The sequence below is a fragment of the Musca autumnalis genome, unplaced genomic scaffold (genome assembly GCF_047663935.1).
Source record: "Musca autumnalis isolate F117 unplaced genomic scaffold, ASM4766393v1 scaffold_3, whole genome shotgun sequence".
Lineage (NCBI taxonomy): Eukaryota > Metazoa > Arthropoda > Insecta > Diptera > Muscidae > Musca > Musca autumnalis.
In genome coordinates this window covers 39,151,020-39,174,486 of record NW_027411866.1, presented here as the reverse complement: position 1 = coordinate 39,174,486, position 23,467 = coordinate 39,151,020, and the positions used below count along the sequence as shown (strand labels likewise).

Sequence of the window (23,467 nt, the reverse complement as noted above, 5' to 3'; positions counted from 1 at the left end):
GACAAAGATTGCTGAATGCACTTTTCCTATAGAAAAAAGGTTGCTGAATTCACTTTTTCTGAAAAGGTTGCTTAATAAACTATTTCGGCAGAAAAAGGTTGTTGAATGCACTCTTCCCGTTAAAAAAAGATAGCTGAATAGAAACAGTTGGCTGAATAAACTATTTCTATAGAAAAAAGGTTGCTGAATGCACTCTTTCCATGGGAAGATGTTTTTGAATGAGCTTTTACAACTAAAAGATGTTGCTGAATAGACTTTATCTATAGAAAACATCAACGAATACACATTTTGAAGCCTTTCTTTAAATTAAAATGTAATAAATGGAATATAACCACCAAGATTCCTATCACATAAAATTCTATTATTCTTCTGCAACAACATAAAAACAATTCTGATATTTCAAAATATTAACTTCCTATTTGACAGTTTCATAATTAAAAAAAATAGGTCAAATTGTGATTTGTTGTTTTAAGCCACTCTGCATAATTAGAAAAAATCACATGTGCGTACTTGTGTATATTCATTTAGCCGTACTTCCTGTAAATGAACTTCCCCCCCAAAAGTGAGGAAATGTTAATGATTCTCCAACTAAAGTTCATATTTATCAACAGCCATGGAAGCATGGATATACATATGTATTTATGTATGTATTTCTTAACCCCCAAAATATTACTCAAATTCCTCTTAACGGCTCATATAACAGCAAGAGTTGTATATCCCCCCCAATTAGCTACAAAAATAATAACAACAACATGAAAATTATAACAGTTCATGATGAAACGTAATACCATGGAGTGCAGTAGGTAGTCAGTAGTCGCTCACTCACCCGACGAATAGTCAAGTGTAATATAATAATAATAATGATAATGGATATGACAATGTTAATGACAATTATGATGAGCATGATGATGACGAACGATCATCATAATGAGACAGACAGACATATTGTGATTATCTTCCATCTTCTATACTTTACTGAACAGGCACACACTCCATAACATCGTCATTTGTCATTATTAACAGTTGAGTGCCGAAACTATAGCCAAGTCATCCGACAATTTTGAAATAAAAGTTGTAACCGAAAAATACAAAAACAAAAATATAATGTAAAACTCATAAACCTCTTGAAAAGTGCCACTAAAAATTATTATAAATGTTTATTATAATTAGGTGCAATGTAAAGAGAGAGATATTATTATTTTCATGATGAGGGAGTAGATATTAACGTTATATGGCAATTAGCTCCTGAATTCACTTTTTCTATGGAAAAGTTCTTTGAATTGACATTTTCTATGAAAAAAATCGCTGAATTCACTTTTTCTATAGAAAAAGTTCGCTGAATTCACTTTCTTCTATAGAGAAAGTTCGCTGAATTCACTTTTTCTATAGAAAAACTTCGCTGAATTCACTTTTTCTATAGAAAAACTTCGCTGAATTCACTTTTTCTATAGAAAAACTTAGCTGAATTCACTTTTTCTATAGAAAAATTTAGCTGAATTCACTTTTTCTATAGAAAAAGTTTGCTGAATTCACTTTTTCTAAAGAAAAATTTAGCTGAATTGACTGTTTTAATAGAAAATGTACGCTGTTCGCTCTTTAACAGCAAATGTTCGCTGAATTGACTTTTCTATAGAAAGTGTTTGCTGAATTGACTTTTTATATAAAAAACACAGCAATTGGCCTTTTTATGGAAAAAATCGCTGAATTCACTTTTTCTATAGAAAAGTTCGCTGAGTTCACTTTTCCTATAGAAAAAGTTCACAGAATAGACTTTTTCTATGAAAAAATTCGCTGAATTCACTTTTTCTATAGAAAAAGTTCGCTGATTTCACCTTTTCTATAGAAAAAGTTCGCTGATTTCACCTTTTCTATAGAAAAAGTTCGCTGATTTCACCTTTTCTATAGAAAAAGTTCGCTGAATTCACTTTTTCTATAGAAAAAGTTCGCTGAATTCACTTTTTCTATAGAAAAAGTTCGCTGAATTCACTTTTTCCATAGAAAAAGTTCGCTGAATTCACTATTTCTACAGAAAAAGTTCGCTGAATTCACTTTTTCTATAGAAAAAGTTCGCTGAATTCACTTTTTCTATAGAAAAAGTTCGCTGAATTCACTTTTTCTATAGAAAAAGTTAGCTGAATTCACTATTTCTATAGAAAAAGTACGCTGAATTCAATTTTTCTATAGAAAAAGTTCGCTGAATTCACTATTTCTATAGAAAAAGTTCGCTGAATTCACTAATTCTATAGAAAAAGTACGCTGAATTCAATTTCTTTTATAAAAAAATATTGCTGAATTCACGTTAGTTCACCGAACTTTTTCTATAGAAGTTCGATGAATTCACTTTTTCTATAGAAAAAGTTCGCTGAATTCACTATTTCTATAGAAAAAGTTCGCTGAATTCACTATTTCTATAGAAAATTACGCTGAATTCAATTTTTTTTATAAAAAAATATTGCTGAATTCACGTTAGTTCACCGAACTTTTTCTCTAGAAAAAGTTCGCTGAAATTACTTTTTCTATGGAAAAGTTCGCTGAATGCGCTTTTTGCATAGAAAAAGTTCGCTGAATGCACTTTTACCATAGAAAAAGTTCGTTGAATTCACTTTTTCTATGGAAAAGTTCGCTGAATGCACTTTTTCCATAGAAAAAGTTCGCTGAATGCACTTTTTCCATAGAAAAAGTTCGCTGAATTCACTTCTTCTATGGAAAAAGTTCGCTGAATTCACTTTTCTATAGAAAAAGTTCACTGAATTCACTTTTTCTATAGAAAAAGTTCGCTGAATTCACTTTTTCTATAGAAAAAGTTCGCTGGATTCATTTTTTCTATAGAAAAAGTTCGCTGAATTCACTTTTTCTATAGAAAAAGTTCGCTGAATTCACTATTTTTATAGAAAAAGTTCGCTGAATGCACTTTTTCCATAGAAAAAGTTCGCTGAATTCACTTCTTCTATGGAAAAAGTTCGCTGAATTCACTTTTCTATAGAAAAAGTTCACTGAATTCACTTTTTCTATAGAAAAAGTTCGCTGAATTCACTTTTTCTATAGAAAAAGTTCGCTGGATTCATTTTTTCTATAGAAAAAGTTCGCTGAATTCACTATTTTTATAGAAAAAGTTCGCTGAATTCACTATTTTTATAGAAAAAGTTCGCTGAATTCACTATTTCTATAGAAAAAGTTTGCTGAATGCGCTTTATCTATAGAAAAAGTTTGCTGAATGCGCTTTTTCTTTAGAAAAAGTTCGCTGAATTGACGTTTTCTGTAGGAAAACTACGATGAGCTGATTTTTCAATACAAAATTTTTTTGTTTTTAAAGAAAGCGTTTGCTGAATTGCCTTTTTTATATTAAAAGTTCGCTGAATTGAATTTTTTCTATAGCAAAAGGTTTCTAAATTCACTTTTTCTATAGAATAAGGTTACAGAGGATTGCTGAATGCGCTTTTTCTATAGAAGAGGATTGCTAAATGCATTTCTTCTATATTAAAAGGTTACTGAATGCATTTTTTCTATAGAAAAAGTTCGCTAAATGCACTTTTTCTATAGAAAAATTTCGCTGAATGCACTTTTTCCATAGAAAAGGTTCGCTGAATGCAATTTTTCTTTAGAAAAAGTTTGGTGAATACACTTTTTCTACAGAAAAACTTTGCTTAATTGAATTTTTCTACAGAAAAATTTCGCTGAATTCACTTTCTCTATACAAAACGATAAGCTGAATAAGCTTTTTCTATAGAAAAGGTTCTCTTAATTCAATTTTCGATGGAAAAAGTTTTCTCAAATCACTTTGCTGTGGAAATAGTTAGCTGAATTCACTTTTTCTATACAAAAAGATTCCGGACTTAATTTTTCTATTGAGAAAGGGTTCTAAATTGACTTTCTCTCTTGTAAAATATTGCTGTATCCTCATTCCGTTGGATGAATGCTGTTGAAACGATTATCCTGAAGCAAAAATGTGCTGTACTGTGTCTTTGTGTTAATTTTTCTTGTCATAAGGCTAATCATTGTCAAAATTATGCATAACCAAACAACAATAATTGACTCATGATAATCTCAAGCAACTGCCAAGACAATAGCATGTCTTTGTTTTGGCTTACAATTCATTTATGCTGTAAATAATAGTAGTGTTTTTTTTATAAAAAAAAAATAAAATTTATTTCAAAATCTAAACAAATTTTCCCCAAGATAATCCTTTTGGCAACCTGCTAGCTTTAATATTTTTGTTCGAAAAAAACCAGCTATTATTTTCCTCAGACAACAATGCCTTCTTTAATTATATTTCAAACAAAACAAAGTTGTCATCACGTTGCCTTAGATCTGCTAAAGTATTCGTTCAGCCTTCAGTTAGCCCCTTTGTCTTCATTGCCTGCCTCTCTATACCAATTTGGTTGGAATTGGTTTCGTTATAATGATGTTGCTTGCTTGGAATTATTGCCTAATTTCAGAATAAAAGATGACATTTTGAAATTTATGTATGATATGTTTCTTGGTGTCGTTGTAGTTGTTGTTGTACAACATAGTAATTGACAAAAATTGGAGTTAATTGTGAATAAATTGTCAAAAAAAATTTGAAATTGATTACAAAATAATTTTGGGTTATGATTTCTTTGATGGGAAATTAAATGATTTAAATAGCATTATGATGAAGAAATATAGAAAAAGCTAAGTGAATTGACTTCTTTTGTAGAAAAAGTTAGCTGAATCGAAAATTACCTAAATAAACCTTTTTAACTACCATTATGAAGGCCGATATAAAAAATCTTTCTAGTGTCTAATATTTCTTTAAAAAAGAATAATAAATTTTGTGAACCAGTAATCTATATTTCCTAGTGTTATATTGTATTCAGTTTCATCACTCATTCTTTTTAAATCGTATTATTTATTATTCATTGTTTTCTTCGGCTACTATTAACCTTGAAATCCTTTTAAAAATAAATTTAAATTTATGTTATGTTTATTATTATTATTTTGTACATCCAAAAATAAATTGAAATACAGATTCGGAGCGACAGACGATTACGACAACAGAACAGGCAGGCAAAATATGGCAAAAGAGAATTCAATAATTTTCTCATAGACCACATTTGAAGAATATTTTGATGGTGTGGTTGTTAGAAATTTACATTTTTTGGTTATTAATGTAAAATGATTTGTGGCCGGCCAAGGGTCAACAAGATATTTTGAAGCAGAGAAGCTTTGATCAAAATATTTTGACTTTTGAATTGGTTAAGACAAGTAGCTTGTATTTAATATTCCGATTAGAAATCAAAGATTACCTTGTATATCCATACATAATTATATAGCAATGGCGTTGGTAAAACGTGGTTTTGGAAATTATAACTAAATTGACGTAGACTATTTGAAATCCATTATTGCTTTTAGTCTAAAACCTAAAAATCTGTGACTATTACGTTTCAGTTATTGCTTTTTTGGTTTATTCCAGTTGTATATGACGTTAATTCCTTCCCATAGCGAGAAACCCGCTTTCATGATTCATGGGGAGGAGGAGAAAGAAACCAAAGTCAAGAAAATAAAAGCAAATAAAATTTGCATCACACACTTCAATACGATGATGGCAATTAAAATTCAAACTACATTCATTATAAGTGACAATAACTTTGCAATTTTTATGATCTCAACAAAAGCGAGATCAAACAGTTTTTTTGGTTTTGGTTGCTAATTAATTAAGCAAAATAAATTTGCATATAAAACACAAATAAAACGACGACAGATTTATCAGCAGTAAAAATTTATTCATTCATTAGGTGAATAAAAAAACACTAACGAAAATTGCTGTTATATTTTGTGAAGATATACAAATACTGAATTTCTCTAATTAAAAAAAAAAACTCAGAAGTTAACAGTTAATTTTAACACAAAACCCCAATTTGCCAATAATAAAAAAAAACTTTACAAAAGAAAGTCTTGCAAAAAAAGGCAAATATATTGAAGCCAGCCAGCCCCTTGCTCTTTGTTTGAAAACTTAATTAAGCTTTACTAATAACCAAGTAACATAATTTATGTTGCTATTTTAGCAAAATCCAAGCTTGTGTTTATGTTGAGACTTCTTCTCTCGCTCTGTTATGCACCATTCAAATTTTCGCACTCAAGCAAAAATTAAATAATTTTTTAAGCAACAATTAGGGTTTTTATTGGAGCAAAGATAATTATTATTTAAAATAGAAATGTTGAAATAAATTGCTAAAATTTTTACCTACAATTTTGTGAAGAAATCAATTCCGCATAATTTTTTAGAAAATAAAATAAATCGATTAAAACTCTATTCAGTGAATTTTTTCTAAGCATAAAAAAAATTGTAGCAAAAAAACTTTTCTTCAGACTTTCTTCTTAGATATTGTCAATTGAGGTTAGATTTTATGTAGGGAAAGTTATTTCAGCTACCTTTTCCTATGGAAGCCGTTTTTTCTGTAGAAAAAGTCAATTCTGCTAACTTTTCTGCAGAAAAAGTAAATTCAGCAAACTTTTTCTATAGAAAAAGTCAATTCAGCGAACATTTTTTGTAACAAAAGGCAATTCCGCAAACTTCTTCAATAGAAAAAGCAAATTAAGTCAAATTCTTCCGCTGAAATAGCAAATTCAGCTAGCGTTTTCTAAAGAAAACGTCAATTCAGCGAACGTTTTCTATAGAAAACTGAATTCAGCGAAGTTTTTCTATAGAAAAAATCAATTCAGCAATCTTGTTCTATAGAAAAAGTCAATTCTGCGAACTTTTTCTATAAAAAAAGTCAATTCTGCGAACTTTATTTTATAGAAAAAGTCAATTCTGCAAACTTTTTCTATAGAAAAAGGCAATTCTGCAAACTTTTCTATAGAAAAAGTCAATTCTGCAAATATTTCTATAGAAGAAGTCAATTCAGCCAACTTTTTCTATAGAAAAAGTCAATCCAGTCAATTTTTTTATAGAAAAACTCAATTCAGCCAACTTTTTCTTTTGAAAAATTTATTCAGCCAACTTTTTCTATAGAGAACCTCAATTCAGCCAATTTTTCTATAGAAAAAGTCAATTCAGCGACCTTTCTCTACAGGAAAGTGAATTCAGCGAAAATTTTCTGTGGAAAGGTAACATCAACTAACTTTTTCTGTAGAAAAAGTGAATTCAGCGCACTCTTTCAATAGAAAAAGTGGATTCTCCAACCGTTTTCTATAAAAAGAATACAATCAGCAATCGCTTTCAGTAGAAAAGTGCATTCACCGAATTTTCTATAGAAAATGTGCTTTCAGCAACGTTTCGTCGTCCTCGCCACATGCCCTGCATTCACTATTCTCTGCACAGCCTATTCTGTGCAGATGCGCTAGTAGTCCTAGATGCCTGGTAAGGACACCAATCAGTCTACTGATATCTTTTTTAATCATCACTAGGAGGTCGCTTGTTTTGTCCTGGTCTGGGTTTCCCCATAGGATTTTTGTAGTTTTTCCCTTTTCCTGGCTATTCCATTGGGGTATATGAGCATTCTTTGCCCAAGCTTTTAGTTCTATAGAAAGAGCGCATTCAGCAAGCTTTTTCTATAGAAAAAGTGCATTCAGCTACAATTATCTATAGAAAAAGTGCATTCAGCAACCTTTTTCAATAGAAAAAGTGCATTCAGGAACTTTTTTCTATAGAAAAATTGCATTTAGCAAACTTTCTCTGTAGAAAATAACATTTAGCAACCTTTTTCTTTAGAAAAAGTGCATTCAGCAACCTTTATCTATAGAAAATGTGCATTCAGCAACCGTTTTCTGTAGAAAAAGTGCTTTTAGCATCTTTTTTCTATAGAAAATGTGCATTTAGCAACCTTTTTCTACAGAAAAAATGCATTCAGCAAACTTTTTCTATAGAAAAATTGCATTTAGCACCATTTTTCTATAGAAAAAGTTCATTTAGCACCCTTTTTCTATAGAAAAAGTGCATTAAGCACGCTTTTTCTATAAAAGTGCATTCAGCACCCTTTTTCTATAGAAAAAGTGCATTCAGCAACAGTTTTATGTAGAAAAATTGCATTCGGCAACTTTTTTCTATAGAAAAAGTGCATTCAGCACCCTTTTTCTATACAAAAAGTGCATTCAGCACCCGTTTTTTATACAAAAAGTGCATTCAGCACCCTTTTTCTATAGAAAAGGTGCATTCAGCAACCTTTTTCTATAGAAAAGTGCATTCAGCAACAGTTTTATGTAGAAAAATTGCATTCGGAAACTTTTTCAATAGAAAAAAGACATTCAGCAGTATTTGTGCATTCAGCAACCTATTTCTATAAAAAATATGTATTTAGCAATCTTTTTCTATAGAAAAAGTGCATTCAGCACCCTTTTTCTATAAAAAATTGAATTTAGCACCCTTTTTCTATGGAAAAAGTGCATTTAGCACCCTTTTTCTATAGAAAAGTACATTCAGCAACAGTTTTATGTAGAAAAATTACATCCGACATCCTTTTTCTATAGAAAAAGTGCATTAAGCACCCTTTTTTATAGAAAAAGTGCATTCAGCACCCTTTTTCTATAGAAAAAGTGCATTCAGCAACCTGTTTCTATAGAAAAAGTGCATTAAGCAACCTTTTTTTATAGAAAAAGTGCATTAAGCAACCTCTTTCTATAGAAAAGGTGCATTAAGTAATCTCTTTCTATAGAAAAAGATCCTCCAGCAAGCCTTTTCTATAGAATAAGTGCATTCAGCAACTTTTTTCTATAGAAAAAGTTCATTCAGCATCCTTTTTCTATAGAAAAATTGCATTCAGCACCCTTTTTCTATACAAAAGTGCATTCAGCACCCTTTTTCTATAGAAAAAGTGCATTCAGCACCCTTTTTCTATAGAAAAAGTGCATTCAGCACCCTTTTTCTATAGAAAAAGTGCATTCAGCACCCTTTTTCTATAGAAAAAGTGCATTCAGCACCCTTTTTCTATAGAAAAAGTGCATTCAGCACCCTTTTTCTATAGAAAAAGTGCATTCAGCACCCTTTTTCTATAGAAAAAGGGCATTCAGCACCCTTTTTCTATAGAAAAAGTGCATTTAGCACCCTTTTTCTATAGAAAAAGTGCATTCAGCACCCTTTTTCTGTAGAAAAAGTGCATTCAGCACCCTTTTTCTATAGAAAAAGTGCATTCAGCACCCTTTTTCTATACAAAAAGTGCATTCAGCACCCGTTTTCTATACAAAAAGTGCATTCAGCACCCTTTTTCTATAGAAAAAGTGCATTCAGCAACCTTTTTCTATAGAAAAGTGCATTCAGCAACAGTTTTATGTAGAAAAATTGCATTCGGAAACTTTTTCAATAGAAAAAAGACATTCAGCAGTATTTGTGCATTCAGCAACCTATTTCTATAAAAAATATGTATTTAGCAATCTTTTTCTATAGAAAAAGTGCATTCAGCAACCTTTTTCTATAGAAAAAGTGCATTTAGCACCCTTTTTCTATGGAAAAAGTGCATTTAGCACCCTTTTTCTATAGAAAAGTGCATTCAGCAACAGTTTTATGTAGAAAAATTACATCCGGCATCCGTTTTCTATAGAAAAAGTGCATTAAGAACCCTTTTTTATAGAAAAAGTGCATTCAGCAACCTGTTTCTATAGAAAAAGTGCATTAAGCAACCTTTTTTTATAGAAAAAGTGCATTAAGCAACCTCTTTCTATAGAAAAGGTGCATTAAGTAACCTCTTTCTATAGAAAAAGATCCTCCAGCAAGCCTTTTCTATAGAATAAGTGCATTCAGCAACTTTTTTCTATAGAAAAAGTTCATTCAGCATCCTTTTTCTATAGAAAAAGTGCACTCAGCATCGTTTTTCTATAGAAAAAGTGCATTCAGCACCCTTTTTCTATAGAAAAAGTGCATTCAGCACCCTTTCTCTATAGAAAAAGTTCATTTAGCACCCTTTTTCTATAGAAAATGTGCATACAGCACCCTTTTTCTATAGAAAAATTGCATTCAGCCCCCTTTTTCTATAGAAAAATTGCATTCAGCACCCTTTTTCTATAAAAAAGTGCATTCAGCACCCTTTTTCTATAGAAAAAGTGCATTCAGCACCCTTTTTCTATAGAAAAAGTGCATTTAGCACCCTTTTTCTATAGAAAAAGTGCATTCAGCACCCTTTTTCTGTAGAAAAAGTGCATTCAGCACCCTTTTTCTATACAAAAAGTGCATTCAGCACCCGTTTTCTATACAAAAAGTGCATTCAGCACCCTTTTTCTATAGAAAAAGTGCATTCAGCAACCTTTTTCTATAGAAAAGTGCATTCAGCAACAGTTTTATGTAGAAAAATTGCATTCGGAAACTTTTTCAATAGAAAAAAGACATTCAGCAGTATTTGTGCATTCAGCAACCTATTTCTATAAAAAATATGTATTTAGCAATCTTTTTCTATAGAAAAAGTGCATTCAGCAACCTTTTTCTATAGAAAAAGTGCATTTAGCACCCTTTTTCTATGGAAAAAGTGCATTCAGCACCCTTTTTCTATAAAAAAGTGCATTTAGCACCCTTTTTCTATAGAAAAGTGCATTCAGCAACAGTTTTATGTAGAAAAATTACATCCGGCATCCGTTTTCTATAGAAAAAGTGCATTAAGCACCCTTTTTTATAGAAAAAGTGCATTCAGCAACCTGTTTCTATAGAAAAAGTGCATTAAGCAACCTTTTTTTATAGAAAAAGTGCATTAAGCAACCTCTTTCTATAGAAAAGGTGCATTAAGTAACCTCTTTCTATAGAAAAAGATCCTCCAGCAAGCCTTTTCTATAGAATAAGTGCATTCAGCAACTTTTTTCTATAGAAAAAGTTCATTCAGCATCCTTTTTCTATAGAAAAAGTGCACTCAGCACCGTTTTTCTATAGAAAAAGTGCATTCAGCACCCTTTTTCTATAGAAAAAGTGCATTCAGCACCCTTTTTCTATAGAAAAAGTGCATTCAGCACCCTTTCTCTATAGAAAAAGTTCATTTAGCACCCTTTTTCTATAGAAAATGTGCATACAGCACCCTTTTTCTATAGAAAAATTGCATTCAGCCCCCTTTTTCTATAGAAAAAAGTGCATTCAGCACCCTTTTTCTATAGAAAAAGTGCATTCAGCAAGCTTTTTCTATAGAAAAAGTGCATTCAGCAAGCTTTTTCTATAGAAAAAGTACATTCAGCAGCTTTTTCTGTAGAATAAATGCATTCAGCAACCTGTTTCTGTAGAAAAAGGGCGCCGAATGTACTTTTTCTATAGAAACAGGTTGCTTAATGCACTTATTCTACAGAAAAAGCTGCTGAATGTACTTTTTCTATAGAAAAAGCTTTCAAAAGTGCATTCAGCACCCTTTCGCTATGGAAAAAGTGTATTCAGCAACATTTTTCTATAGAAAAGTGCATTCAGCAACAGCTTTATGTCGAAAAATTGCATTCGGCAACCTTTTTCTACATTCAGCAATATTTTTGTATTCAGTAACCTATTTCTATAAAAATATGTATTTAGCAATATTTTCCTATAGAAAGAGTTAATTTAGCAATCTTTTCCTACATAAATAGTGCATTCAGCAACCTTTTTCTATTAAAAATGTGCATTCAACACCCTTTTTCTGTAGAAAAAGTGCATTCAGCAACCTTTTTCTATAGAAAAAGTGCATTCAGCAACGTTTTTCTATAGAAAAAGTGCATTCAGCAACCTTTTTCTATAGAAAAGGTGCATTCAGCAACCTTTTTCTATAGAAAAAGTGCATTCAGCAACCTTTTTCTATAGAAAAAGTGCATTCAGCAACGTTTTTCTATAGAAAAAGTGCATTCAGCAACCTTTTTCTATAGAAAAGGTGCATTCAGCAACCTTTTTCTATAGAAAAAGTGCATTCAGCAACCTTTTTCTATAGAAAAAGTGCATTCAGCAACCTTTTTCTATAGAAAAATTGCATTCAGCAACCGCACAATGTGAATGAGGGTACGTCCTTATTCCAGAGCTTATACTGACAATGCAGGTAAGAAATAGATCCTATCCAGACAACGTGGATTTAGTTAGAATCCTTCCCAAATACTGTGGACAAGGTTGAGATCTTTTCCAAAGCGTAAGAAGCAGATTTTATCCAGACAATCTAGATGGAGTCCAGACTGATCCTGTTCAAATGAATGTGATAACCTTCCAAGAATGCTCCTACTCAAATCAAACAACGTAAATAATTTACGGATCTTATCCAAACTATATGAATATGGCAATGTGGATAAAGTTCGAACCTTATCCAAACTACGTTTCAATATTATCCACAAATTTATTTGTTTCACATTAGAATCTATACCAACAATCATTTAATGGAGTCCAGTTCCTCTTAACCCTATAATTTTATTCCAATTTTGTGAGAAAAAGTTATTATTTTATCAAGTTCCCATTGCAAAACTTGTCCCATTATGACACCAGCCACAGAGGTCATTTACATTGTTTGACAAACGTCAAACTGTTTTACATATAAAAAGAGGCAACCGTTAACCGGTTTATTTGTATCGTTCTGTGTGTGATTTTTTGTTTAATTAAATTAACTTCTTTATAGTCCATTCGTGGCCCATAAAACTAGGCTAATAGCGGTAAAACACAATTTTTGGTATGCTTTTGACCAGTTTGTTCCATCACCAACGTAACTAAGGTTGACAAATAACAAAATAATACCAAAGAGAACCATTGAAACCTGTTGATATTGTATGTTTAAGGTGAACAAAGAAGGTAAGGTGAGTTATTTGCCAAGGGTACCCCGGTACCCCCTTTACCAAAAAAAATTAAGAATGACCTCAAATTTTGGTGGTTTATTTTTGTCACCATTGTTCCCATAAGAATTATGACATATTGTCATATTTTTGGATCAAAAGGTGACATAAGCTATACAAAAATCTAAACTTGAAAAGAAAGGTCTTTTCCAAAGTTTTTGTCATAAAACTTTTTTTTGCAAAACACCCAATACTCAACTTGGTTTATTATTGTAACCTTAGCAGTTGGAACCATGAGAATAATTTTAAAGACGACTTCTTTCCTTTAATTTCTTTATTTTTGTCTTCATTACAAAACTAGAGTAATGATCCACCACTTGGGTATTTTCTCACAGTTCCAGCTCTTAAGGTCTTTTTTTCTAAACAAAACAAAAATGAAATATGACAACTTACCTGTAAGAAAAAAAAGAAGAAGAAAACACAAAGTGTTTTTGTTGAAGAAGATTATGTGGGGTAATCCAAAAATGAAGGTGTGAGATAATCCGGTAAAAACACCATGGCACGCTGGTGGCAAACGAACACTTAACCAAAACAAAACACCTCAAGTATGCAGGCAGCAACAACAACGAGTCAATACCATACAAAATGATTTATCATAACAAATTATTTAAAGCAACGTTCGTCCGTCCGTCCGATCGAGCAAACCAATGAACACAGTCATCAACCAACCAAATCAATGAAGATAATGGCTATTTTCCACAGCGTTTGTTAATTGAGCTGAGTTAAAGCTAACAAAATTATAAACCCTAAAAAAAGTTACCAAAACAAAGCCCCTCTTTAATAGTCAGTCTAGCCGTTTACCAAATTGAATTGAACAAAAACTTTTGCCAACGTAGGAAAGCCATAAATTTCGGAGTGAAGAAACAGAAACAAAATAAAAGAATTAAAAATTGTTACCGTTAAATGACCGACTAACCAAAACCGAGCCAATGAATGTTTGGCTGTCTCGAAAGATAGCCGTAAAGTGCACAACTAAATTGAAACATAAAATAAAAACAGATACGATAAGTAAGAAAGAAAAAAAAAATAGACATCAAAACATTTTAATTTGAAGTATGGAAGAAGATAATCGATAATCGACAATTATCGGCAAGGGAAAAGAAGAGAAGGCAGGCAACTGAGTAAATTCAAACTAAAATCTATAATATTTTAATACATTTCAAATAATTTAAGTAACTAAGGAGACGAAGAGGGTTTGAGATACCTCTGACCTTATCCAAACAATATGGATAAGGTATACACAAGAGTGAGGCAACGGGTCTCCCGTAAGCGTAAATTTACTTAAGTTCACAGCCTGTGTAGACTATAACTGGTGGTGAGCGTAAAGGCTGCGACACATACGGTCCGTTGAGCGTCGCTTTACAACAACCACATTAAAACTTCAAGAAGAAACTTGGCATCACTTACACTTTTTGCATGTGTTTGTTGTTTACAACGCGTGACGCGACGCATAGCGGACCGTATGTGCCGAGGTCTTAAGTAAATTCAAGATCACGGGAGACCCATTGCCTTACATTTTTTAGACCTCATCGAAATGTTGCGGATAATTTTCAAACTCATCCGGATTTGTGTATTAGATTCATTTCTTTCTCAAATTAAATGGATAAGATTTTGATTTCATCAATTGGTGCGGATAATGTTCAGATTTATGCTGGTTATGTGGATAAGGTTCTTACCCAAACGATGTGAATAATGTTTACACCTAATCGAATGAATATGAATAAGATTTAGACATTACCAAAATGGCGCGGATAATGTTGATGTTCAATGCAGATAATGTGGATAATGTCCAGACTAATGTGGATAATGTTTTGACTTTATCCAAACCAGGTGGATCGTCCGAACCTTATCAAAATGAGGCGGATAATGTTCAGACTTATCCGGATAAGGTTCAAACCTTATCCAAACAAAACGGATAATTTTTAGACCTTATTGAAACTATTTGAAAATGGTTTAAACATTATCGAAATGGTGCGGATAACGATCAGACTTGTTCGGATAATAGGTATTTAGTTCAGACCTTATCCAAACAATGTAAATAATATTCAGACCTTACCGAAATGTGTGAGGATGAAGTTCAGACTATCCAAACTACGTGGATAACGTTCAAACCTTATTCAAACAATGTGGATAATGATCAAACCTTATCTGAACAATGTGTACAAAGTTCAGGACATAACCAGGCAATGTGGACAATGTTAATGTCTTATCAAACGAATGTGGATAAGCGTTATACCCTATCAAAGCTATGTGGATAAGGTTTATACCTTATCCAAGCAACGTGGATAATGTATGTAGTTTATCCAAGCAACGTGGGTAAGGTTTGTACTTTATCCAAGCGACGTGGATAAGGTTTAGCCTTATGCAACCAATGTGATAAAGGGTTATACCCTATCTAGGCAACTTGGATAAGCATTATGTCTTATCCAACCAATGTGGATAAGGATTAAACCCTATACAGGTAACGTATATACGCTTTGTGCCTTATCAAATCAATGTAGATAAGGGTTATACCCTATCCAGGCAACGTGGATAAGCTCTATGTATTATCCAACCAATGTGGATAAGGTTTATACCCTACCCAAGCAACGTGGATAAAGTATTCACGTTATCCAAGCGACGTGAATAAGGCTTAGCATTATTCATTCATATCCAGACAACGTGGATAAACTTTATGTCTCATTTTACCAATGTGGATAAGAGTTATACCTTGTTCAAACAACGTGGATAAGTTTTGCAGTTTAGCCTTATCCAACTAATGTGGTTAAGGGTTATATCCTATCCAGGCAACGTGGATAAGCTTTTTGTCTTATCCAACCAATGTGGATAAGGTTTATACCCTATCCAACCAATGTGGATAAGGTTTATACCCTATCCAAGAAACGTTGATAAACTGTTCACCTTATCCAAGCGATGCGGATAAGGTTTAGCCTTATCCATAACGATAAAGGTTATACCATATCCACACAACTTGGATAAGCTTTATGTCTCATTCAACCAATGTGGATAAGTGTTATACCCTATTCAAACAACGTGGATAGTGTTTATACCCTATCCCCGCAACGTGGATAAAGTTTGTACCTTATCCAAGCGACGTGGATAAGGTTTAGCCCTATCAAACCAATGTGGATTAGGGTTGTACCTTATCCAACAAATGTGGATAAGGTTTATACCCTATCCATGCAATGTGGATAAGGTTTGTACCTTATCCAAGAGGCGTAGATAAGGTTTAGCCTTATCAAACCAATGTGGAATAGGGTTGTATCTTATCCAAACAACGTGGATAAGGTTAATTTTTATCCAACCAATGTGGATAAGTTTTATACCCTATCCATGCAACGTGGATAAGTGTTGTACCTTATCCAAGCGACGTGGATAAAGTTTAGCCTTATCCAACTAATGTGGTTAAGCGTTATATCCTCTCCAGGCAACGTGGATAAGCTTTATGTCTTATCCAACCAATGTGGATAAGGTTTATACCCTATCCAACCAATGTGGATAAGGTTTATACCCTATCCAAGAAACGTTGATAAAGTGTTCACCTTATCCAAGTGATGTGGATAAGGTTTAGCCTTATCCAACCAATAACGATAAAGGTTATACCCTATCCACACAACGTGGATAAGCTTTATGTCTCATTCAAACATTGTGGATAAAAGTTATACCCTATTCAAACAACGTGGATAATGTTTATACCCTATCCCCGAAAGATTTAGCCTTATCAAACCAATGTGGAATAGGGTTGTATCTTATCCAAACAACGTGGATAAGGTTAATTTTTATCCAACCAATGTGGATAAGTTTTATACCCTATCCATGCAACGTGGATAAGGTTTGTACCTTATCCAAGCGACGTGGATAAGGTTTAGCCTTATGCAACCAATGTGTTAAAGGGTTATACCCTATCTAGGCAACGTGGATAAGCATTATGTCTTATCCAACCAATGTGGATAAGGATTATACCCTATACAGGTAACGTAGATACGCTTTGTGCCTTATCAAATCAATGTAGATAAGGGTTATACCCTATCCAGGCAACGTGGATAAGCTCTATGTATTATCCAACCAATGTGGATAAGGTTTATACCCTACCCAAGCAACGTGGATAAAGTTTACACCTTATCCAAGCGACGTGGATAAGGTTTAGCCTTATCAAACCAATGTGGAATATTGCTGTGCCTTATCCAAACAACGTGGATAAGGTTAGTGTCTTATCCAACAAATGTGGATAAAGTTTATACCCTATCCATGCAATGTGGATAAGGTGTACCTAATCCAAGCGACGTGGATAAGGTTTAGCCTTATCAAACCAATGTGGAATAGGGTTGTATCTTATCCAAACAACGTGGATAAGGTTAATTTTTATCCAACCAATGTGGATAAGGTTTATACCCTATCCATGCAATGTGGATCAGGTTTGTACCTTATCCAAGCGACGTGGATAAGGTTTAGCCTTATCAAACCAATGTGGAATAGGGTTGTATCTTATCCAAACAACGTGGGTAAGGTTAATTTTTATCCATCCAATGTGATCTGCTTTTATCCAAGCGACGTGGATAAGGTTTAGCCTTATCCAACCAATGCGGATAAGGGTTATACCCTACCCAGACAACGTGGATAAGCTTTATGTCTTATTGAACCAATGTAGATAAGGTTTATACCTTATCTAAGCAACGCGGATAAAGTTTATACCCTAACTAAGCAACGTGGATAAGGTTTATGTTTAATCCATCTAATGTGGATAAGCTTTGTACCCAATCCAAACAACGTGGATAAGGCTTATGTCTTCTTCAATTAATATGGATAATGTTTATACCCTATCCATCCAACGTGGATAAGGGTTATACCTAATTCAAGAAACGCGGATAAGGGTTACACCTTATCCAAGCAACGCGGACAAGATTAATGTCTTTTCCGACTAAGGTAGGGTTTAGGATCAAATTGGAATCAACTTTAGCAAGGTTTCAATGTTTACCAAACAGCGTAATTAACGTTTATACATTAAAACGGAGACAGATAAACGAATGCTATTCTTGCTTAAGTCATTTCAGGTACAAGTACATACATATAAGGGACTGCAGAACCAGGTTGTCAGTTGCCTTTTATTATTTAACCAGAAATGACTAAAGCAAGAGTGCCACCCGCTTTTGTGTCTCCGCCTTTACCCAAGCAACATAGACACGCTTCCAAGCCACATCTACGGTTTATAGCTCATCCTAGGTTTTTAATATTTTGAAAGTCTTTCACATTTAAATCTGAAATGGCAACACTTTTTCCTATTAGAATCAAAAATAACAATACAGGTGAAAACATTCCAAGAGTAGGAGAGACAACACACACTCTCTCTCCTTTCTGCTTCTTTCATGGTTTTGGATAATAAGGTGCTACTTTGCTTTAATTCTTTCATCATTGTTTATGGTATTTTTGTTTTATTTTTATTGAAGTTCTAAAAAGAACAACAACAATTCTAACAAACAGCTGTTTTAGCTTCCGTTATGGGGAGTGTTACTTGCTGCCTACCCAAAAATTATAAAATGAGCCAAGCCATTTGTCTAACCGGCCGGCCGGTGGTAGGCAGGCAGGTATCTCTGACTAGTTAGCTGGGGTACTATGTCATTTAATGTGAGTGCGTTCGTGATTTCCCGGAAATGCGTTTCTGTTGTTTTTGTCGTTGTTGCTATGCATTTTAAGGGTTTTGGAGTGGTGTGATGTTATGTTTGCCAGTAATAAAAGCCGGCATAGACAGTAATTTTTCTCATTAAAAATGACAGCATTTTAAAGCTTCAGAACAAAAAAAAAACTTTTTTTGGATTGTTTTGTGTTCCATTATTGTTGCTGTTGCTGCTGTTAACTTCACTTAATGTACTATTGTTGTAAAATATGTGTCGAGTCTTCCGTCATTCTTTTATTTTTGAGTACGACGTTTCTGTTTGTCTGTCACACTTTACTGTAAAGAGCTTATTGTGTGTTGTTGCTTTTTTTCTTTGTTTTTGTTGTATTGTGCTGTTTAGAAATGTAGGTTTAGTTGTCAATTTTATTTGACGCCCTCATTTTGCATTACACCAGAGCCGGCCGCTTTGAAATAGGGTTGCCATTTGCCAGGGGATTTGGTAAACACACAAATTATCGAGAATGAGGTTATTGGACTCGGGATTGTATGCAAATTAAAATTGAGGTTATTGAATTTCGATACATGTCTCTATCCTGGACAGATAAGCATGTGGAGAAATACGTAATTTATTTGACAGATATTCAAGGGAATTGACAACTTAAATGACGCAGTTTGTTAAAACCTGTTTGATGTAAATGCGACTTAAGACGTCTGTTACACTTATAACATGTTTAAGAGCATTATCTCGATTTATTTGACATATATTGTATGAAAATTACAACTTTAATCGATTGGATTTGGTAAATCCGCCATAGTCTAAACGTACTATAAGATTGTTTAATTCCAGAATGAATCATGTCAAAGAAATATTTTGTGAAAGGAACTAGCAAAACTACAACCAGCTCTTTGGTTCATTTAGTTACTATAGTTCATCTAGTTCTCAAATTTCCATCTCTCTTCGGGATCGTTCTGTCCATTTTAGCTGTGGCATAAACTTTGGAACTCTTCTACATATTCATCAGTACCAATCAACGGTGGACATTGCTATCCGCAACCGTTTCAACGTCGCTGTGGAAGGAGTTGAAGAAAATCGCCGTCGAATTTGAAGTAAAAAGACTAACCATTTTAAGTCTTATTTTTTTTATTCACTCTAAAAGCGAGAAAAATCTAAAAGCAAGCATGCATTCAGCTTATGGTTATAATCTTCAATCCAGTATGTCTATAAATCCTGTAACAATACGGGTTTTCAAGGATCGAGTTTTCCGTGTGAGATCTGATGACAAAATATATCCATCAACCGCTGCTAAGCGAAGGAAGCCTGGATCCTTCGGAGAAATTTTTAGAAAATTTTGTGCAACAACCGTGACATCGAAATAAACTGATATTGAAATGCTGCCATGACAAGGCAAGGAAAATATTAAAAGTGTACCAATGATCTCCAAAGGAAATGTTAATCATCGAAACCAGGCAAAAGCCTTGAGACTTGATATGTGATTTTGCTACAGTTGGGCAATCTAGTTCCCGGAGCAGATCGATCTTTCTAGTTCTTTTTCACAAAAGTAACTAGTTCCTTAATATAGTTCCACAGTTCCGAGATCGGCACAGTTCAAGAATTTGTGTCTTTCATCGTTCCAATTAGTTCTGAGACCGAATTTTTCTCTTTCATCGTTATTTTTGTTTCCTTCATTCCAAATAGTTCCGAGACCGAAATGTTTTCATGGTTTGGTGGATGAATTGACATAAAAATAAATTGCGAATAAACAGGAACGAGGAAAGATCGACATAGGCGTTAAATTGAAGGAAAGAGAAGAACGAAAGGAACTATATGAACGCAAGAGCTAGATATAGTTCCAATAGTTCCTTGGAACTAATTCGTTTCGGAACTACATAATTCTAAATTTTGTATTATGTTAGCAAACGAATAGCTTTCAGTTATGAGTGGGAACAAAAACCGCTTTAAGATCACTTCCAGAACCAGCTCTGTAGAACCTGTCAATCAGTCTAATTTACATCTGAAAAGTCTGAAAGATTTTTGCTGCGGATTTACAACTAGTGAAACAATTTAGAACTACTGCAATAATTGTAAATTCAACCTTGGAAGACGTAAGCTGGAGACGTTCCACGGAAGTCGAAATAAGATATACCGCAATAACTTGGGATCAACTTAGATTTTTTCCTTTATTCATTCCACATGGGAACATGGGGCATTTACTTTAAAATTCCATTCCACGGACTGACAGGGATGGCAGCGAATATGAATCATAAAGGCGCGAACATACCACATTTTATGATGGATATTTCTGTAAATTCCATCTGAAACGCTTAGCCACGAAAAGCTTTCGTTGAAGGCAGAATCTTCCTATTAATGCTGAGTCAGCTTGAATCTCAGAAAAATCATTTTACCAAGACCAAAAATAGCTGAGGTGATTCCTCATCTCAAGCCGGAAAAGAGGTATCGAAATGAATGCGAATCTAACATTCGAGTATGAATGCTGCCGTAAATAACATCTGAAAGCCAAGTCATGCAATCGCTTGGACGAAGGTGGAATCTCTCCGCGTTAATACTGACACAGTTTGATAAACCAGGAGTGCAAAATAGACAAAATCCTCAACCTTTGGTTCTATAAAGTCTAAAAATAGGGAAGGTTAATGCTCTACTCAAGTCGAAAAGGGTAGATTACAGCCAATAAGAATTCTAATAACACGTTTAAAATTTGTTCGTCATTAGCCAAGGTTCTTGAATCACTATTCCTCCCCTGTATCTTAGGAATAGATTCAGCAGGATGGATTTCTTAAAAAGCAAAAATGCTCTAGCCTCCGGTCTTGTTTGAAAAATCAAAGTGAATAACACATGTACAAATTGCGATACTATGTATGTATGTACTTGTAGGGACTCAAACTCTACACAATAGTTTTAGAACCGAAATTAATTGTTGTCCATAGGGTATTAACAAGAAAATTCCATTCTACTCTATTATTACATATAAATTTAATTTCTTCCCACGACTTGTATATTCTTTTTAGTTCCATAGAAACTATTCTGCGCCATGTGTTTCTCGGCTGGCCTGGACGTGTGGTGATTTGGAGGCTCCAAACTAAAACAATTCTAAAGATGCTGTCGGTACTTTTTCGAAGGATGTGGCCTATCCACATACATTTTCTTCTTGTAATCTGGCGTTTTATAGGTTCTTCATTAGTTTTATTCCATAGTTCTACATTTGAAGTTCTATTTGACAAAAAGATGCCGCAAATTCTTCTTAAGCATTTGGTAACGAATGTCAATATTTGGCACTTGGAGATGGAAAGTAGCTTTGCTCCAGTGGGACTTAAAGGAATGACATAATAATACATATCTGAAGTAAAATCTTAGACAAATAAGCAAAGTGACGGCATTGTAGCTTAAGTCATTTCTCGTAAATAATAATAAAGGACTGTTAGAGCCAGATTTGAATCTTGTCCTACTTGTTCTTTATGCTATTACTGTACACGAGTAGCAAGTAAAGCATGTTGTTTGTGTTTCAGTCTATATTTGGCTGAAATCAAACTATACATTTTTATAATTTTACTATCAAATCCACCTTCAATAAATATTTCAAATTTATATCCGCTAAATAAATATTTTTAAACTCATTTCTAATAAAATATAAGCTAAGCTTTTTTATTTTTGACAATTTTGAAAATTTACATTCTTATAAAATATTCTAATAATGACATTCATTAGTTTTTCTTCAATCGGCGTCAGAATTTTTCCAATCGACATCGAGAAACAGGCCCTAAGAAATACTATTATTGTTCCCATAGAACAAACTTTGGTCGCCTCCTATGGAGAAATTTGAACGGCACCTCATGATTTTAGAAACATTTGTTGTTGTTGGTCTTTTTTGCCAGCTGACGCGTGTACGTTGTATGTCGTTTTGTCATTTGTAAGCCGACTCGTTGTTGTTGCAATTTGTAAATAGATGGATGTTTGGTGTGTGTTGGCGTGATAAATACCGTTTATTAGCGTTCAATGGAGAGAGAAATCCTCCCTCATCCCCCTTTTATTTTCTTCTACTTCTCCTACACACCATCTGATCCACACACATTTTACACATGGACACATTTCGATTCTTGTTAGCATTTTTCAAATGACATTTTTCCACAAAATGTAAAAAATGAAAAAAAAAAACACATTCATCAACGTGGAGAAGCAAACGAAATAGGGAAAGAATACACCCACATTTAGTTTATAAATTTGTTTTTTTTTTTTAATTTTCATTTATATTTTTCATAATAAAGAAACTTTTTAATTTTGTCTAGAATTTGTTTCTATAATTTTTGTTGTTGTTTTTGATTAACAAATTTTTGTGGGAATTAAAAAGTTGTTTGCTAAATTTTTTCGTTTTAATTTTATTTTTTTTACATATTTTAATATTTTTTCAACATTTTAAATATTTTGTGTTAATAATTTTTAACCTTCTATTTTTCAATATTTTTGTTTGTAAATCAAATTCAATTTTTTCACAATTCTTTGATCCACCGTTTTATGGCCACTTTTAAAAGACTTTCACATCAAAATTCATAACATATTCCACAGTTTTTGTTATTTTATCCATTATAATTTCGCATTTTGTTTGTTTTCATGTTTTCACAATTATATTTTGTTTTCTTGCTTCCAATATTAGATCAGTAATCTATTTTTAAATTCACATCCACAACGAAATTAAGAAAAATAACATTTTCACCAATTCAAGGAAAACTCAAAATTTTCCTCCAAACAAACAAAAATTGTATACAAAACGCAAATTAAAAACCCAACAAAGGTATCCACAAAAAACAACCTACTTCACTTTGTTGTTGTTTCTTTGCTTAGAAAAACTTTGCAAAAAACGTTCCCGCTTTCAAAACCGTCCGTTGTCGCACGCCGTTCGCAATCTATCGTTGTTTGGATCTCTTAAGAAAACAAAACACGCGTCCTCTCTATTGTTGTTTTTGGCCGTCGTCGTGGTGTTTCTCTTCTTTTGTTTATCGACGTACACTTTCTTTTGTTTTACGTTCGCTAACTTTTTCCTAAATTCGAACCGTTCTACCCCGTTTGGGCCGGCAGCTAAAAGTAAACTAAAGTCAGCAACAACTTTTTAAGCGCAAAACCAAAAAACACACAAGCAGCAAACTTTGTAT

The 23,467-nt window shown here is 33.1% G+C and overlaps 1 protein-coding gene across 4 annotated transcripts in view; it reads right to left on the bottom strand.

Annotated features, from left to right (window-relative positions):
- Positions 1-23,467, bottom strand: part of raskol (Ras GTPase-activating protein raskol) — a 484,925-nt gene that overhangs the window by 251,535 nt on the left and 209,923 nt on the right. The window contains exon 1 of one of the 4 annotated variants that reach the window (XM_073971815.1): positions 22,301-22,470. The exons of 2 other annotated variants lie outside the window; for them this stretch is intronic. The gene's annotated coding sequence lies outside the window, so the exon portion shown is untranslated. Of the gene's footprint in view, positions 1-13,089; positions 13,209-22,300; positions 22,471-23,467 lie in introns of those variants that run through there. One more of the 4 variants, XM_073971814.1, reaches the window with a different exon arrangement.